Source organism: Salvia miltiorrhiza, chromosome 5 (assembly GCF_028751815.1).
Source record: "Salvia miltiorrhiza cultivar Shanhuang (shh) chromosome 5, IMPLAD_Smil_shh, whole genome shotgun sequence".
In the NCBI taxonomy this organism is placed as follows: Eukaryota; Viridiplantae; Streptophyta; class Magnoliopsida; order Lamiales; family Lamiaceae; genus Salvia; species Salvia miltiorrhiza.
Genome location: NC_080391.1, coordinates 15,383,233 through 15,404,033, shown reverse-complemented (window position 1 = coordinate 15,404,033; position 20,801 = coordinate 15,383,233). Strand labels below are relative to the sequence as shown.

Below are 20,801 nucleotides of genomic sequence, written 5' to 3'. Positions count from 1 at the left end.
TGAAGGCCAGTGAACAACGAGGTAGGCACCTCAGTAGTGACAGCAGCGGAGTCAAACTCCTTCTCCAAGTTCCGGTGAGCATCAGAGGATCCCATGGTACCTAGTAAAGTTGATCGGAAAGAGCAAAGTAACAATCGGAGAATTGAGCACGAGAGCAAAATATAACTGTTGTATTCAAAAGCGAATGATAGCGTAATTACGATACACGAGTATGAGGTCTATTTATAGAGTACAGGGAAGGGTAAAATGGTAAAATTGGTGTAAACGCATGTATTTGGCGTGGTCGAAGGGTATATCCGGAATTTCATCTTCACGCGGGAAGTCTTCCGCGTTTCTGGTGATACCTATGATGGAGGTGATCTCTCTGGTGTGGACAACTTCTCTGGCGTGGAGGACTTCTCTGGCGTGGAGGACTTCTCTGACGTGGATGACTTCTCTGGCATGGAGGACTTCTCTGTCGTGGAAGACCTCTCTGGCGTGGAGGACTTCTCTGGCGTGGATGACTTCTCTTACGAGGATGACTTCTCTGGCAAGAGCCATTCCTCTGGTGGATGAGTTGTCTCTGATGGATGAAATCCCTCTGGTAAGAATGATTCTTCTGACCAGTATGATTCTTCTGGTGAGGATGATTCCTCTGATTTGTATCCTTTCTCTACTCTGCACATATTACTCCTCATCAACCCTTATAGCCTATTGAAAATTTGTAATGAAGTAAAGTTTATAAAAATTAATTTGAAAAGAATAACGCGTAAAATCTCTTAGCAGATAAATCACGTATAACCCCATCTTGATTCTTACTTATAAATAACTCTAATAACTCCATCAGTATATATAGCCTCTAATTCAAAATTTTAATTATACACAGAGAACAAAGCAAGAACAGACCCAGAGAAAAGAAGAACATCGCGAGAACATACGCAGCATGCAGGAAAAAGAAGACCATAGTCACATTAATCAAAACTATGCTGCAGATTACAACTAGACTTCTAGCAAAAAAGATAAAACAGAACCAAACAAACCATCTACAACCAATAATTGCTTTGAACTCCTCCTTGTCACCTTTTTTCTTCACTTCAAAACCTTCATGGAGCGCCGGTGATCGAGAACTCTCCCGTAAGATCACGTGATTATCAGGATATAAATCCTGAACAAGAAAATGCTTAAGCGGCGTGAGAGACGAATGGAACTCCGGGCTGACTTCTTCTTTCGACCCTAGTTCCGGGAGTGCGCACACCTGCAAGCATCCCTTATGGTTTAGCAGCCATAAGCTTGAGTGCAGAACAACAAAGAGGCCTGGTTCATCATAAAACTACAGAGCCCAATCATAGGCAATAGAAGAGGAGAACATCCAGAAGGGGCTTTGAATGGGATCAGGGAATAACCGTAGTGCACGTGCAGCTAAGCGGTTAACTATTGATTGGCGACCCCTTAACAACTAGATCACTAGCAAAACAGATCATACAGAACCAAACAAACCAAGCCACATGGCAACAATCAACTAAAAATACAATCTTTACCCACCCATATTTGCTTTCTTTGAGCGCCTGAATTTCTTCCTTAGTCAATGGGATCCCCAAGAATCTCCTCTTTGGAGCTCACATGCTCGGGCCCAGAACCGGGAACATATGGTCCGGGCGCCTGGAGCGGCTTCACGCCCTTTTATGAGTCGGCGACAGCTTAAACCAATCGAAATCCGACAGCTTCTCTTGCTGGGCGGCAGCGGCCTCCGCCCCAGACACGGCTTCGCCATCGTTTCGGGCCCAAATGGGGACACCAACGGCTCCCGCAACTTCACCGGCTTCACCTTCTGCTTCGAGAGTATTATACGCAGAGGGCGTGATGACGCAGCTCTTCCTCATCATCGGCGTCTCCATCATTTTCGATAGGAGAGCGCCGTCGGCCGAGGACCTGACGGCGCTCCCATCCCTCATCGCCCGCCCTCTGATCGCCGGCGACATCAAACAATTCCCGGAGAATTTCACCGCACTCGACGACCTTGATAAACATGCATTTTTACCTCTTGGTGTGTCATTTTTTATGCTTAGTTGTGAGGATTTTGTGTGTTTGATGGTCTATTTGAGCTTATATTCGTTTATGGTCAAGAACTTGTTACTTGCTTGTGTTTGAACGAATTTTCAGAAATAATGAAGAAGAATTTGGAAGAATTGTCTGAAATACAAGTTGTAGTTCGTCTCGATACGAGTTTGTGAGCGCAAACGGATCATAAATCGGAGTTCGGACGAGGGAGAACGAGCCAAAACAAAATCGCTGCGCAAAGCTGTCAGGAGTTCTGTTTCGTCACGCGGGCCAGCCATGCGGCCGCGCGACGTGGCCGCGCGAGTCGCCGTATTTCCGCCCAAAATTCGTTTTTTTAGCGATTTTGGGTATTTTTGAGAGCTACAAGACCTAGGGCATATAAATACTCCCCAAGAACTTATTCTCTGAACCTTTTATCATCTTATATCATATACTAGTTTTCCTGAGAGCTGAGAGAGACGGAGAACAGAGCAAGAGCAAGACTGAAGATTCTCGATTTTACTACGGTTTTTCTTGTTGAATGTTTATTTATTTGATTGAGAATTGTATTCTAGTTCATATGTCTATGTGTGGCTAGAATCCCTTTTTCCCAGGGTTTAAGGAGTAGACATGGTTTGAATTTATGACTGTTTGATTCAATTAATTGAGATTGTTTTTCCATTTTATGTTCTTGTTATTATTGTTTGCTTTATTGATTGGCCACCAATTTAGCATAATCATAGGTTTTAATTTGAGATCGGGAGATGATAATTATTACCTGAACTAAGAACATAGAACACATTTATTTTAATTCTAAAGGGAATTGATAATTGTGAGGGCGTTAATCCTAGGAACTTTTGGGAGTTACATGTTACAAGTGCGATCCAGGGATGGTAGCCTTGCATGTAATCAACGGTTTGTATGCCACGGGAGTGGGTATGGACTAGTTTAGAGATTGCCTTAGGAATCATCTTATTAATTGAATTGAACATGTTAGCGAGGAGAATCTGTTGAAACCTTTGCCTTGAGAAATCTTCTCTTATCTGTTTCTCTGTTTCACAGCTTGATTTATTTTGTTTCCTGTTATTTATTTATTTAGTTTTAAAAACAAAACTCTTAATTTCGTTTGTCCAGATAGAGTAGAATAATTTAGGATAGGAATTGGTTAATTCAGTCTCTGTGGAATACGACCTTGCTTGCTACTGTACACAATTGCACCCGTACACTTGCGGCGTGTTAATAAAATAGCGAACAGGCCTGTCCTTCACCGGCGTACACTGATCAAAATCCAAGGGCACCGGCTTCAAAATCCTCAGCGATTCGACGGCGTCACACCGTATCCCACGAAAGCCCTTTTTGGTGCGGAGAATTTGGCGGTAGTCCGCTCGCCCTTGGGTCTGAGGCCCATGAGCGGCTCCGGCGTGCCGACGAGCGTATGGCGGCCAGGGAGGGGCTACAAAAGTATTTATGTTCTTCTCCATTATTCTGATTCATGTTCTTAAATTTTTAGTGGGGGCTACAAAAATAAGTTGGAATTATTTGAGTTGGGGTTATGAAAAGTTTGAGATTGTACGCCAGTCTTTGAAAATTATTTTTTATAAGCTTATTTATTTATTATAATTTTTAAGTGGGGTTATAAGGGTATATTAGTACAATCTTAATTATTTTTATTATTTTTTTTAATAAGAGGCTATGAGGAGACAATTGGGGGCTATGTTTAAAATTACCCAAATAATATAATATAATAATTGGGTTAGGTTCTAGTGAGATTGCTATTTTTCGCGAGATGTGAAACTAATGAATAACTCAGTATATAATGATGAATAAGGTAATACGTAGTGTTGAATAGCGATATTAAAAAAATTAGTAAATTTTTCTCCCTCTAGGATTTGAATCCAGGTAAATCCCTCCCCCCCTCCCCCAGATAAATATCAGTCATATGATACATTAAATCAACATCTGCAAATTAATCTAAGATCTCACTATATACGAGGGATCTTATTGGAACCATTCCCTATAATAATTTACTATAATTTTAAAATCAATTGAAACTAGATGCTTCTTAATTTTTAAAATTGTAGGACATCAACTCTTGATGCATAAATTTATTATTGTTGCTTACAATTAGGGATGTCAATAAAGTGTGAAATTGACGAACTGATTCAAATAGACCGATAAAAATGAGGGGTATGGCTGAAAGTTTTTAGTCCGATTGGTCCGAACTGAAAATGACCCAAAAATCGAGTAGGTTGGCCTGATTAATCGAACTTTGCTTAATAATTTATTTTCAAACTTTATTACTTTACTTTTAATACTATAATACGATTTTGATACTTGTGGAATGTGTTTTGGTTTTCTCAACCGATTAATAACAAACATTTGTGACATAAAAAAAAGATAGTCATTTATGTTAAATATATAACAATTTTTTATCGATAACGAAGTTAATTACTTATTACATATTATGTAAATTTAGGTTAAAATAAAACTAATTTTTATATCTAAAACAAAGTGAAGTGTCTTGATTACAAAAACACAGCCTGTTGAGATAATAATTATAAATCTTGAATAACATGGTGAGATCAACAACAAATCATCCTGTTGTTACAGTATCACGAATATTGCGGAAACAGGTGAAGAATGCTCGAGAGAGAAAGTAAATTGCTAAGGTATATTGCACGTAGTCTCTACAAGATACAATAGTGAGCTATTTATGTACTCTACATATCGGGGCATTCATGTCATTTTCCCATGATTCAAGTTTCTAAGTAGCTAGGCTCTTATAGAGTCAAGTGCACACCTCCACCAATTCGCCATTTGTCCTCTTATGGCAAGGCTGTTAAGCATGTTAAGCAATACAGGGGATCAAGTTCGCAGCCATGCACGGGGTGCGACCATGTATTTCCATCACGCTGTAGGGTATTTTTAGTATATTGAGACTCTCAGCCTTGTGATGTCTCGGACCTTATAAGATACTTAGATTTACAAAGGGTCCAGCTCGATAAGGGATCTATCTTTGTGAACATGTTCGACCCAGCAAGATATCCAGCCCTGTGAATATTTTATAATATAATCTATTGGACCAATGTTTCTGTCCATTGACCATCTTTGACTAGTTGCACACGTGTCGTTATTAGGGTTGTTACATGTATTACTCATAATCACGGCTTATTAATTTTTTCGTATAAGAATATGATTATCAATAAATATAATTATACATGTAAAAGAATTTGTGAACTTGTGGACCCGATGGGCTAGCCTGAAACTGAATTGATTAGAATCTGGGTGAAAATATTTTAGTCCGAAAAATAAAAAATCAATTAATTCAAATTAAAATAACCCGTTCGGACTAAAAAAATCGATTAATTCAAATTAAAATAACCCGAAAAATGAATAAGTCGACCCGATTGACATTTCTATTTATAATACATTTAAATGTTTGAACTAATATATCAATCTTTATATTCGAAAAACATAAAACTTAAAAGAACAAAGTGTTGCCCGTGCAGCACAAGGGCAACACTAATTCTTGTAAAAGAAAATAAACAGTCCTTCGAAATATTGTATAATAAAATTAAAGTGATCACATGCCAAAAGAATATTGTGTATCTTTAACAATGTTATTGAAATTCAAAAGGATATTGTGACTATATATCTATTTTTTTTTTTGAAAAATGTAGGTATACGTTTTTAATTAGATTTAGAAAAACGCCATAACATCATCTCACACCCGTTCGATGTTTTCTCAAAAAGTTTTGAGAAGTTTGAAGCGATTTTTAAAAATAATAATAACTTAATAACAATGAATACCCACGTGTTATAATAGCTATTAAGTTCTAATTAATTATTATCGACCTCATAATTGACGTGGAAAAGTAGGCAAAAATAGATACTATTATTAAGAATTTTAAGTGGCCAATGGAATACGCACAAACGTAATCGTTAACTTTTTCATAATTTTTTTCTGCTTTGTGATATTTCATGATTGTACATTATTAGGAGCTAAAGATCATATGTCAAACAGAGAATGTGTGTGTGTGAGAGAGAGAGAGAGACATGAACAATCTATTACCATAGGGGCGGAGCTAGGGGTGGGGCAGGGGGGTCACTGGGCCCCCCTGGGATTTTAAAAAATAGTAGGGGTATTTTCGTAATTTTATATTAAAAATAAAAAATATATAATTTTATCTATATTATTATTATGTTGAGCTATTTTAAACTGTAATTGGTATGCAATATTTAGAGTTAAGAGGTTTTGAAGAAGTGAACACATAATTAATTTATACATATCATGATTGGATTGGATTTTAGAGATTTATTTTTTTAATTTGATATTGAAAGTTACTTTATCTTACAAAGTTTTATGAGATTTTTGCAAATAAAATCACAAACTATTTCAAATTTGTAATTTTAACATGACTTTTGACTGTGGCGAATTAAATCACTATTTTTTCAATTTTTTCAATTACGTCCCCTAGTTTTTTTAGATCGTCAGAGTGTTGAATTGCAACTTACGTGGATTAGTAAAGACGACGTCGTTTTTGTGAGGCCTAAACGACGTCGTTTCGTACAATTTCAATTAATTTTTTTTTCCGAATTACAAAGAGACTGTATCTTGTATTTGCACCATAATTTTCAATATGTAGTAATTTTATTAAAAAATACATCGTAACATGAATATTACATGGAGAAATAATTCACACAAACTTTAAGTTAACAATTCGACAATCGAAAAAATTGGGGAATGAAATTGCAAAAATTATAAAAGATGAGTGATTTACTTTGCCACACTTTCAAAGGTACGTTAAAAAATTTTTGAACCCCCCTGAATCAAAAGTCTGGCTCCGCCCCTCACCATAGATATTCATTTTATTATTCTTCTTCGTCAATCTTCATCTTTATTTTTTCTTCCGTGAATGCTAATGATTTCTTCACTTTCTCAAACAGTTCATGCATTTCTTGGTCTAAGAATTATGTAAAATCCACATGTCGGCATTTCACCACCATCATGCACATGATTTTTTTCTTATAAAGAATCGAGTTATAAAATTACGGGATAGTTATCTTATAATATACTTCCTCCTTTCCAGTAATAACATTTTAAATTTTTTTTTGAGCGTCTCATTTATAATGTTTCAATCTAAAAAAAAAAATACTTTATCTATTTTTTTATCTCTCTTTTTATTTACTTTATCAATTTCTTACTTTTTTACTACTCTTTCTATCTCTCTCCTTATTTACTTGATCTCCATGTCCTATTTTGGGGACATTATTATTGAAACGAAGAGAGTAATTAAAATGAAACGATAATAAAATATTTAACATAACAATACGAGCACTTAGTTGTACCATTGTATTCAGCATAATATGTACATACCGTGACATGAACCGATGGTGACCTTCGATCCTCGTTTCCTAATTTGATTATTGGATTTGACCGTGAGCTTATATTCGTACAACATATTTCCAAAGCATTATTATAGTTTATTCCTCGCAACAATTAATATATATATATATATATATATATATATATTTCTTTCGTTCTTCAAACATTTTTTTGAGGGGAGGCAGCACGAAGTTAATAAAAATTAATTATGTACTCCCTCCTCCCTCCGTCCCACGAATCTTGACACATTTTTCTTTTTGGGTCATCCCATGAATCTTGACACATTTTCAAATAAGGTAATAATTATTACTTTCATTCTCCTACTTTATCACTTTTTTACCTTTTATCTCATACTTTATCATTTTTATACACTTTATTAACTACACACTTAAAACACTTAATTTACAACTCCTTAATTCCCGTGCCGAAATCAAATATGTCAAGATTCGTGAGACAGTATTTGATGAGAAGATAAAAGATTTCATAATTTTAAAAGTAATAATTAATGAAATTATTTCTAAAAATATATTAAGAAATAAGAAGATATTATGGGGACGAACCAACAATGAAATGAAGGTAGATGTTTGAAAAAGTGTATCTATTTTTACTCGCAAAAAGAGAAGAAAATTTGACTACCGTATATGCTCCCCACTTTCAAGATATAAATAGTTATAACATTCAATTCTAAAACATAATCAAACAATATATAATTCAGGATTTTGACAATCCACATAATGACCCTTTTTTAGTTTCTTGATTTCTAAGCAACATTTATTGGAAACTGCCCCCACCCCCCAAACTCTTTCTCCCTCATTAAATTACAATATTAACTAGCTTAATTCTCACATGGAAGCAAGCACAAAAGGCCTCTAAATTTCAACCCTCTTCTCCATAAGATTCAAGCTGTCAACCCTTCAAAATTTCTCAATCCCACTATACAAATTCTGTGGCCTCATTTTTCTCCCCATTTCATTGCTCCATGCTTCCTCTTCAAACCCTTCTCCTCCCTCACCAACAACACTCCCCACATTATTGTGATCATGAAAATCCCTCTCCTTTTATACTCCTTTTGCTTCTCTCTCTTGCTCCTCTCTCATGAATTCTACCACCCCGACAAGCCCATGCCGGTGGCCGGATCATCCTCGCCTCCGGCTTGGCTCCCTCGTCGGAGAGCACTAGCTAGCAACAAGTTTGATTTCACTCCATTCATCCAGCGCCACCTACCGCCGGATGAGGGGAGCGAAATCGACCCTCGTTACGGGGTCGAGAAGCGTTTGGTACCGACGGGTCCCAATCCCTTGCACCATTAGCTCGAGCTCGAAAGCGTTGCTCGTGCGTGCTCATATTTGATATGTCATATGTTATTACCAATTAATTTTTAGTAGTCACAATATATTTGAGTTTTTGGGAATCGTCAACGTGTTGTATATTTGTATGATGATGAGAATTAATTAAGCTTAGAGTTTATTGGATATAGAAGATACGATATATGAATGATTCTTTTTTTTGTTCTTATATAGTATATGTTTTAATTTTTTTAGTTTCGCTTATTGATCGATAAATATTGTAATGCATGTATTTTGAATCTGATGAATAAAGTTTTATGGGCATTTTACTCGCCGCTATGTATGTAACGATGAATGAAATTTCAAGAAAGATGAGTAGTTGTGACGGCACGGCAGCAGATGAGGGAAAATGCCTTCTTTTTTAATAGATAGCATATGATTAATTATTGGTATAATTAATTTTGTTTGGTCAAAAATGGGAGCTCTGATTACATATTTATTTATTTTTGGGTGTGCACCGCACGTGATGAGCTGGCTGCCGATGTGGCGAAACCCTTGTCTCCGATAGGCCCTTAAATTAATTCTTGCAAACCTTTTAAAAGAATATTATTTTAATATACTTAATTTGATTGGTTGTTATGATATTGATCAAAGTCATATGTAGCTGCAGATTAATTTCTGGGATTCTTGTTTTCTTTCTGTTGGCTTCAATTTTTGCACTTTCTGTATGTACTAAAAGATAGAAAATTGACGCATATAATATGCACAATCCCGATCGATAAAAGAACTGAATAACTTAATTACCGCATAGTTTACATTTTCAGGTTGGGGGTATGCCTAACCCCCTCACCCTTCAGGTGTTTGAACAAAAAAAAATACATTGAAAATTTATAAGCTATTTCAATTTTGAGCAACCACTTACCATAACCTTTGTTATCAATATATCATGGATTGATTTTAAATATTAATTTCAATATTTAAATGAACATGAAAAAATTATTTTCCTAGCCATTATACCCCTCAAACAAAAATAAAATAAAATTAGCATATTCTATCATGAATTCATCACACTGAATTTATCTGGTGTTGGCATGACTTTACTAATGTTTATACATACACGAAAGTCATCGAAAAGACTCACCCAAGCGATAATGAAAAAGAATAGAAAGTTACAACAGCTTTATAAAACAACATAATGAAACCAACGTGTAGGTTCCATGGCTGTGTATATAGATTTTATCATTGTAATTATGGTTAGTAGAAAATAAAGTTGCATAAAACCAGAAACTTTAGATCTTTAGGCTGTTATAACCGGGTACACGATCGAGATATTACAATATAAATATTTTGAGAAATTACAACTCAAAATAATTGAAATATTACAAAGTAAATAATTTGAGAAATTACAACTCAAATAATTTGATACAACTGAAATACACTGTATAAATAAATTATACGTATAAACAAAGTCGAGTCGAGATGAATCTCTTCCCGCAAGAAGATTATCGCCCCGGTAGTGCTCTTCGGTTTGGCGTATCTTCCCCAAAGGTAAAACGACTACGTCTCGGCGGATGTAGCACCACAATCCGGCGAGCTCCGGCGAACTTAATAGGATCAAGAACTGAGCACAAGTGTTTGCAGAGAGTTGCAGAGAAAATGGCAGAATGCAGAAATTTGTTGGTGTTGTTCGTTGTTTCTGCATGCACTCCACAAGTCTATTTATAGACATGTGGTAAGTATGAATTCAATACCTTGAATTCCACTCCTACGGCTGGAAGGTTGAAGATGTGGCCGGTGGGCGCAGAAGTCGTACTGGCGTGCTGAAGTTGCCATGCAGAAGTCGTAATGGCGTGCTTCTGTTTCCAGCTTCTGCTGCTGCTGCTAATTTGTTCTGCTGCTGTGACTGTTGCTGTGGGCTTGGGAATTAATTCAGTTGGGCCAAGAAAATAATTCTGTTGGGCCAAAAATTAAAAGCCCAATGGAGTTGGTCCAAAAAATAGTTTGGGCCCCAAACACCACCCCAAAGCACCAATTGCCAAGATCCAAGTCCTTGGCCGCGGCCCGTACCCGACCCGCCCGTCCGGCGGCGGCGGCGACGACGTCGTCGTCCGTCCGATCGATCGATCGATCGTCGTCGGCGGCGGCGCGCGTGTGTGTGTGCGCGCGAGGCTAGTACTTAGATCAAGCCCACTAGCAAGCCCACAAGTCAATTTATTAACTCCATGTGCTTTGCTATTCTTATACATGAAAAACATCTCTATGTTTTCCAATGTGGGATAGCATTTATTTTCCCTCTTCAACATCCAAACTTTGACATACAATATCTCACTCATCGGAAATCGGTTTTGAGACTTCAAGTATATCACGTTGATCTACTCGAGATGTAGATTAACATCCAATCATTATTTTAATTAAATAATAAATATTTAATTAAATAATAATTTCCAGATATGGCATTAAAACCATATTTCCAACAATCCCCCACATGAGTGAGAAAACAGTATGCGAAAGTATACAAACACTTAGCTCAGTCCTCTTAAGATACAACATTGCATTTGGAAAGGTAGCTTGTGGCTTTGAACCTGCCATAGTCAATATTATCGAGTATACCGGCGGCCTAGTGGATTGTGTTCCTTGAACTAGTCCTCCTCGGTGTATACTGAGTCAACAATATTGACACAATATTGCTTCAATCCTTATTCGTTCTCACGTTTGTGTCCATTACAGGCCTTGGAACACCTCTTTGGATTCATAAGTGTTTCAATCGAAGCGGCCCCACTTCACACTTACATAGGTGACTCTTAACTCAAGTATCCTGCTTTACTTGTCCTCTTCGAGGAGTTCTAGAGTCATTAAAAGTCAAAGACTTAACCTCACCACGTGCAGGTTTCCGAACACTCACTGTTCTACAAGGAATAGGCAATTCGAGTGTTCAACACACGGATTTTCATAGCTTAGTTGTCCCATTGAACCAAGTTCTTGGGATCCTCCAGTCATCATGGTTGGGTTACCACTATGATTATCCTTAATTTGTGGACTTCAATCCCATTCCCCCTAACAGTTTATACATCTGATCTCGATGGATACTTTTTGTCAAAGGATCCGCTATGTTATCAATTGATCTTATATAATCAATTGTGATAACTCCACTAGTGATCAGATGTCTCACGGTATTATGACGTCGACGAATATGTCTCGACTTACCGTTATACAAATGGTTTTGTGCTCGTCCGATAGCAGCTTGATTATCACAATGAATTATCACGGACGACACCGGTTTCGACCAACATGGAATATCCTCGAGGAAATTTTTAAGCCACTCGGCTTCTTCACCAGCTTTATCCAAAGCTATGAATTCTGATTCCATGGTCGATCTAGCAATACATGTTTGCTTCTTGGATTTCCAAGACACAGCACCACCCCCCACAGTGAATACATAACCGCTCGTTGAAAACGAGTCTTTGGCATCAGATATCCAATTTGCATCACAGTACCCTTCAAGTACAGAGGGTTCCCTAGTATAATGAATCGCATAGTTTTGAGTATATTTCAAATATCTCAAAACCCTTTCAAGAGCTTTCCAATGTTCATTACTAGGGTTAGCTGTAAAGCTGCCCAACTTGTTGACCGAGCATGCTATATCGGGACGAGTGCAATTTGTTAGATACAACAAGCTCCCAATAATCTTCGCATATTCTGTCGCGTCAACAGGTTCTCCCTTGTGTACACTCAAATGCACACTAGGTTCCCATGGTGTCTTAGCTATTGGCTTGTCAAAAGCGTTGAATTTCTTTAACACTTTCTTAACGTAGTGAGATTGTGTTATAGTAATACCATCAGGTCTTCTTAGAATTTTAATTCCAAGGATAACATCAGCTAAGCCCATATCTTTCATGCTAAAATTTTTACTTAGCATGCCTTTGGTTTCTTGAATCACTCGGGAATTACTTCCCATGATGAGCATGTCATCTACATAAAGACAAACAATAACATATCCATTATTAGAATTCTTAATGTAGACACATTTATCGCACTCATTGATTCTGAATCCATTTGACAACATTACACTGTCAAATTTTAAATGCCATTGAAGCGGTGCTTGCTTCAACCCATATAAAGACCTTTGAAGTTTGCATACTTTGTGCTCTTGCCCAGGTACTACAAACCCTTCAGGTTGCTTCATATATATTTCATCTTCCAACTCGCCATACAAGAACGCAGTTTTCACATCCATTTGGTGAATCTCGAGATTGTGCAAGGCAGCAATAGCGAGAAGCATCCGAATAGATGTTAGTCTGGTCACAGGTGAATAGGTATCGAAGAAATCGTACCCTTCTTTCTGTCTGAAACCTTGAACGACAAGTCGGGCTTTGTACTTATCTATAGTACCATCAGATTTGTACTTCTTCTTTAGGATCCATTTGCATCCTAAAGCTTTAGCACCAGGTGGTAGATCTACTAGCACCCAAGTATGATTCTTCATAATGGAATCAATCTCAATATCGATGGCTTCTTTCCAGAGAGCTGCATCTGAGCCAGACATAGCTTCTTTAATCGTCACCGGTTCGCCATCTAGCATCAAGACAACATAATCCGGTCCATAGACATTAGCTTTTCTAACTCGTTCCCCACGTCTCGGTTCTACATCCATAGGTTTAGACCTTGGTCTTTTCCTATTAGGTGGTACATGATTAGAACCCGTGGCATCATCTACTTGAGTAGAATTACTTGCTACTTCCATAGGTTTAGAACCTGTAGCATCACCATCAACTCCATCATTAGAGTTCGATGTACCTTTATCCTTGTTAGGATAGATATTTTCAAAGAATATAGCATTCCTTGATTCTATCGTTGTCCCAACATGTATATCAGGTATCTCCGATCTGTGCACTATAAAACGATAGGCACTGCTATTAAGTGCATGACCAATGAAGATACAATCCACCGTTTTAGGTCCTATTGTAACTTGCTTTGGTAAAGGCACTTCTACCTTGGCTAAACACCCCCACACTTTGAGGTATTTATACGAAGGTTTCCTTCCTTTCCATAGCTCATAGGGAGTTACATCTTTCCCTTTGAGTGGAATCTTGTTCAAGATATAGTTGGCCGTTAAAACAGCTTCCCCCCACATGTTCTGGGGTAATCCTGAACTAATCAACAAGGCATTCATCATCTCCTTAAGAGTTCGATTCTTGCGTTCAGCAACGCCGTTAGATTGTGGTGAATAAGGAGCTGTCGTTTGATGGATTATACCACTTTCGTTGCATAATTCAGCAAACGGAGCTACATACTCTCCACCTCTATCACTTCGAACCATCTTAATTCGACATCCAAGTTGATTCTCGGCTTCATTTTTGAAGTTTATAAAAGCTTCAATAGCCTCATCTTTACTTTTCAATAAGTAAAGGTAACAATACTTTGTGCAATCGTCTATAAAGGTGATAAAGTACTTCTTGCCACCTCTAGTTTGCACGAACTTTAAATCACAAACATCGGTGTGAATAAGTTCCAATGGTTGAGTGCTCCTTTCTACCGATTTAAACGGTAACTTAGCCATTTTGGCTTCAACACAAACTTCACATTTTTCTTGTGAGTTGTATTCATCAACTTTTAGTAAATTCATTTTTACTAATCTCTTTATAGCATTTAGATTAACATGTCCAAGTCTACAATGCCATAAATCTGAACACTCAATCAAGTAAGCAGAAGAGGTTGATGCATCTTTATTGATCTTAGCCTTGGCAGGCTTACAAGCTCTTACACCAAGTTTGAAAAGTCCTTCGGAGGCATAGCCTTTCCCTAGGAACTTTCCCCACTTGCGTATTACAACATAATCAGATTTGAAAAACAATTCAAAATCCTTATTCGTAAGCCTAAAGCCCGAAATTAAATTCTTTCGGACAGTTGGAACGTGTAATACGTCTTTTAATGTGATCTCCACGCCCGACGTGAGTTGAAGAATCACATCTCCCATGCCAAGGACTTGGGATGTCCGCTCGCTAGCCTCCATTATCGTTTTGTTTTCCACTTCTTTGTAGTTGTGGAACAACTCACGATTTATGCATATATGGACGGTAGCGCCGGTGTCCACGAACCAAGCGTTCGGGTTGTCCACATGATTCACCTCGGAGATCATGGCAGCAAAGTCATCGTGGTTCCAATCGTCGAAGTCCTTCTCGACGTTGTTCACGTTGCCATTTGCTTTCTTCCGCTTTGGCTTGCGGCAATCCTTAGCCATGTGACCTTTTTTGTCACAATTATAACATACGCCATCAAACTTTGATGGTTGACTACCGCTTTGCTTCCCTTTACCCTTATTATTAGGGTTAGGGCGACCACGTTTGTTGAAGGGACCGCCTTTCTCGGTGAGATTGGCCTTTGCCTCCATTGGAGTTTTTCCCTTTTGATCACGACTTCTCACGTGATCCTCCATTTGAAGCTTGGATATTAATATCGGCACGGACATCTCCGAGCGCTCATGCTTCAAAAGGTTTTGAAATTTCCTCCAACTAGGAGGTAATTTCTCTATGATGATTGCAACGAGCAATGCATCCGCCAAGGGCATCCCTTCGGCTTGAACCTCATGTGAAAGATTTTGGAACTCTTCCACTTGGTCCATCAATGGCCGGGAGTCGACCATTTTATATTCCAACCATTTGGCGACAATATACTTGGTAGTATTTGCCTTGTCCACTTGATATTTCAGATCAAGGGCCTCCCACAATTGTTTCGCGGTTTCATGAACCTTGAAAACACGATAGAGCCGTTCGTCCAGAGACATGAGAACGGTGTTACGGCACAAGTAGTCGCCGCGACACCAGTTCAAATATCCGGCACGAATTTCTTTGCTTGTCTCCCCTTCCTCTTCACTCGGGGTTGGAGGTTTATCCTCCATTAAGAATCCGGCAAACCCCACGGTTGTGAGGTAGAATAGCATCTTCTCTTGCCAATATTTGAAGTTCTTGCCTGAGAACGTTGATGGTTTCTCGGCAAGACCAATAGTTCTTGATGTTGACGATGAAACCCCCGTTGATGCAAACGAGGAAAATATTGACGACGTGGTTGAACCGATGGTTGCAGAGGTGGTGGAGCCATCCATATTGACGTCGGTGTGAGCCATTTCTCGAACGTGTATCAACGGCAGAGAAATAATCTTCTTGCGATTGTTATAACCGGGTACACGATCGAGATATTACAATATAAATATTTTGAGAAATTACAACTCAAAATAATTGAAATATTACAAAGTAAATAATTTGAGAAATTACAACTCAAATAATTTGATACAACTGAAATACACTGTATAAATAAATTATACGTATAAATAAAGTCGAGTCGAGATGAATCTCTTCCCGCAAGAAGATTATCGCCCCGGTAGTGCTCTTCGGTTTGGCGTATCTTCCCCAAAGGTAAAACGACTACGTCTCGGCGGATGTAGCACCACAATCCGGCGAGCTCCGGCGAACTTAATAGGATCAAGAACTGAGCACAAGTGTTTGCAGAGAGTTGCAGAGAAAATGGCAGAATGCAGAAATTTGTTGGTGTTGTTCGTTGTTTCTGCATGCACTCCACAAGTCTATTTATAGACATGTGGTAAGTATGAATTCAATACCTTGAATTCCACTCCTACGGCTGGAAGGTTGAAGTTGTGGCCGGTGGGCGCAGAAGTCGTAATGGCGTGCTAAAGTTGCCATGCAGAAGTCGTAATGGCGTGCTTCTGTTTCCAGCTTCTGCTGCTGCTGCTGATTTGTTCTGCTGCTGTGACTGTTGCTGTGGGCTTGGGAATTAATTCAGTTGGGCCAAGAAAATAATTCTGTTGGGCCAAAAATTAAAAGCCCAATGGAGTTGGTCCAAAAAATAGTTTGGGCCCCAAAGCACCAATTGCCAAGATCCAAGTCCTTGGCCGCGGCCCGTACCCGACCCGCCCGTCCGGCGGCGGCGGCGGCGGCGGCGTCGTCCCAAAGCACCAATTGCCAAGATCCAAGTCCTTGGCCGCGGCCCGTACCCGACCCGCCCGTCCGGCGGCGGCGGCGGCGGCGGCGTCGTCCGTCCGATCGATCGTCGGCGGCGGCGCGCGTGTGTGTGTGCGCGCGAGGCTAGTACTTAGATCAAGCCCACTAGCAAGCCCACAAGTCAATTTATTAACTCCATGTGCTTTGCTATTCTTATACATGAAAAACATCTCTATGTTTTCCAATGTGGGATAGCATTTATTTTCCCTCTTCAACATCCAAACTTTGACATACAATATCTCACTCATCGGAAATCGGTTTTGAGACTTCAAGTATATCACGTTGATCTACTCGAGATGTAGATTAACATCCAATCATTATTTTAATTAAATAATAAATATTTAATTAAATAATAATTTCCAGATATGGCATTAAAACCATATTTCCAACATAGGCACCCAGAAAAAAGGGGATTTTTTTGTAATATTTGACCTCATAAATCATAATATATATAGATGGAGGGGCCACTGATATTATATGTATATTCAATTACACGGTGTCGTGGCTTTGGTGTACATCAATATATATATACAGCAGCAGGTCTTGATTTCAGACTCTCTCTCTCTCACACACACACACACTAGTTAATGTATAATTTGGTTAACATCAGACACGGTGTGTCCTACTCTATTATATTTACGTGAAAATTTCGCCACCCTCATTGTGAAAGTTTTAAACTTTTTCTTGTTTTACCCCCTACAGTTCATATTATCGTCAAGATTAATCTTACCTATACATTATGGAATATGTATATTGTCTAAATTGATAGTAGAAACAATGTTTAGCTGTATTTTACTAGAAGATGTGATGCTTAATTATAAGAAAGGTTGAAGTTAATTTGAATATTCCCATACTCCTATTTCCTATTTATTGAAAGGTACGTCCGGACTTTTGAGGAAAAAAGGGGATCAGATCCGAATTCTACTAATTACTAAAAGTTTACACTTATTCTTCTTAATTGTAACTCAAAATTTCTTCTTCATAGTAAAAAAATTCGGAGACAAGCTGACAAGGTATGTGCTTAAATTAACCAGATGCATTTTCTTCAACCACCAAGCAGGATTAAAACAAGAACATCACAAACGGTGACACCTTAATTACCTTTTGCGAAAGCAATAGGTTTCAATCCAAGTAAACAAAAAATAGTAGGCACAGTGTGTGATTAATGTCTAAGGTTAAAAGTCTCATATTCAAATTCATCGTCACACAGTCTTTTAAAGACATACTCTCTCCGTTCCATTAATAATGATTCTCTTTTCTTTTTAATATATATGTCCCATTAATAATGGCCCCTTCCGAAAAAAAAGAAACTACTCTATCTAACAAAAAGTTATGGATTAATTACCGTGCCAAAATGGAATGAGATTCAGTGTACCACACTTTATGTCCCACTTTCAATTTTGTTCATTTTCTTATATATTTTTTCTTCAATTTCAACTTTGTATGCTTTAATTTAATTTTGTGATTATTAACTAGGGTTTATTCCATCAATCTAGGGTATATAATTATTTTTTGTCATTTAATTTCACTTTTATTATCTAATAATATATAGGTTGATAAATTAAAAGTGATGGTATATATTTTTTAAAAATTTTCATTTTTTAAAATAAAAATTAAATATAGTTCATTGTATTATAAATAAATTTTATTTTTATAAAAAATATTTTTAAAATAATAGATATAAACATGGGACACAATGACCAATATAAAATTGTGGGACAGTAGATCTCATCCCAAAATAGGGAGTCATACTTAGTGGGACGAAGGAAATATTTTTCTCCTATCTAAAAGAAAAGTTAGAAAACATATAGTATTTTTCGCCTTTAAAAAAAAAGGGTAGGCATACTTAATTGCTAAATGAGCCTGAATTTTAGATGCTAAGTTAAATTAAGGTGGGTTTGGGCCCATAGTGATAAATTAAGGCTCCCCTTCCTATATGGGGCATAAGGTTGTTTGGGCCTAATCGTAACATCTGTATTAGAACATAGCGTAAGTTCAGTAGTACTCCGTAATAATCAGATAATATTATAACACGTCTAGTTTTATTTTAAGGACAACAATCAAGTTTGGTACACAAAAATAATTAATTTTTTTAATGTATCATATTTTTTTGTAAGATACAAATATTTTTTCAAAGACAAAGAAAGACAGAACATAGATGATTAATGCATATATATATATGGAGAGGTTCAAGTAAGAACCACTAAATAAAATAAGAATAGAGAACCATTTTCAGCCATTCGATCATCAAGATCTACGGTGGATACATCATCTTGTAGGATGAATGCATCACCTGGGTTCGAATCCTAGAGGGAGCAAAATTTTATTTTTCTTAGTGCATTAATTTTAACAGCAAATACATTAATTTTTTATAATGGATGCATTAGTTTTAATGGTTCTCACGTTCCCACAAATAATATAGTTCTCACTAAAACCACACCCTATATATGTATATAGATAGGGGTGAGCTAAAATAAAAACACTTCTTAAAGTATAAAATAGGAACCATTTTTAGCTCTTAGTCTTAGATCATCAAGACTTACGGTTGATTCATTACCTTGTGAGATGAATTCATAGTCCTGAGTTCGAATCCCAAAGGTAGCAAAAAAAAAATCCCGTAATTCAGACATTTACACAGATAATTCATAGGTGTTCTACATAAAATTCATACATTTTAATTAGTTTATAATTTATACATTAAGAAGTGTTTATACCGTAGCCCTCCCTATATATATTTAATTAAAGAATATAATAAATAAGTAAAATTTTAAATCTCAATCCCCAATAATTATATACTTAATTTGAAAGGATATTTTTTTCAATGAATATACAGAATCGTAATAGATGAATAATAGTTTGATTGTATATATTACGAAAAAGATTTTTGATAGTCGATCATATAAATATTTCAGTCAATGAAAACTCGTAAATTTTAATTTTAATAGACTTGAATTATTATATATTACTCTATTTTTTAACGTATTTTATATTTATAGTATACTTATATTTTGTGTCTCGTAATAAAAATTTGCTGGATCCGTCCCTGTATGCATCATGTAAATAAATTCCAAGTCTTCAACGCTTTTAATTAATGAGGCATTTATTGCATGGAAAACCAAACCCTTGTATACAAAGCTTTCAACTTTCAAGTACTCGTTGAATTTGTCAAATAGATAAGGCCAATTAGTGCAGAAATACCTGAAGTGAAATGTAAATTTACTATAGTACTTAGGGATTATAGCCAAAAAATACACGAACTTTGATAAAAGTTGCAATTTTCACCTGAACTTTCAAATTGGCCAAAATATACCTGAACTTATATTTTTTGTTATAAATTTCACCTCGACGGAGTTCAATCATTGCAAGTTCAGGTGAAATTTATAACAAAAAAATATAAGTTCAGGCATATTTTGGCTAATTTGAAAGTTCAGGTGAAAATTGCAATTTTTATCAAAGTTCGTGTATTTTTTGGCTATAATCCCTAGTACTTATTACAGTTTATTTTTCAAATTGCATTTCAATAATTAGTGGAATTATTTTTAAAAATAGATTATGAGAGGACATTTTTTAAAAAATAGATTAAAAAGAAAATAAAGGAAAATGTTTTAAGGAAGGAGTATTTAAAATAATAAACTACTCTGTGCTAAAAAATAATAATAAACTACTAGCTGAAATCGATCAGTAATTAGCGTTAGCTTCTCAAAAAGTGATAAGCCCCCAACCTGCCAATTTGCAAATTAATGGGACAAAGACAACTCCTACACATCCTCGCTCGAAGTCATTGTTAAGACAGCCAAGAATAGTCAAAGCTACCTTACATATGATATGATATATTGTTAGATGACTTGGTCTATGCCACTTCTTCTAAATTAACTTGCAGTTGACCCAACTGCACTGCCTCAAATATTGTTTGCCTACTTTTGCCTAATTAATTATTCATGTCTCTTGCTTATCTACTTATACCAATACCATCCATGCTAATCTATATATCTTACTATTTTCATTAATTAGTAATGTATACAAAAATACTTTACTTAACACTTACATATAAAAATCAAAATTGCAATCTGATATATCTACTCATCACTTTATCTCATCTTG

The 20,801-nt window shown here is 36.8% G+C and overlaps 1 long non-coding RNA gene across 2 annotated transcripts; it reads right to left on the bottom strand.

Moving 5' to 3' along the window:
- Positions 1 to 805: 805 nt before the first annotated feature.
- Positions 806 to 3,679, bottom strand: LOC130986320 (uncharacterized). 2 transcript variants are annotated; one of them, XR_009089233.1, is made up of 3 exons: positions 3,270 to 3,679; positions 1,522 to 1,995; positions 806 to 1,234 (listed from the first exon to the last, which is right to left on the bottom strand). It is a non-coding gene; the product is annotated as an uncharacterized LOC130986320 (long non-coding RNA). The 2 variants fall into 2 exon arrangements; XR_009089234.1 differs by having other exon boundaries at positions 1,522 to 1,986.
- Between the last annotated feature and the right edge of the window lie 17,122 nt (positions 3,680 to 20,801).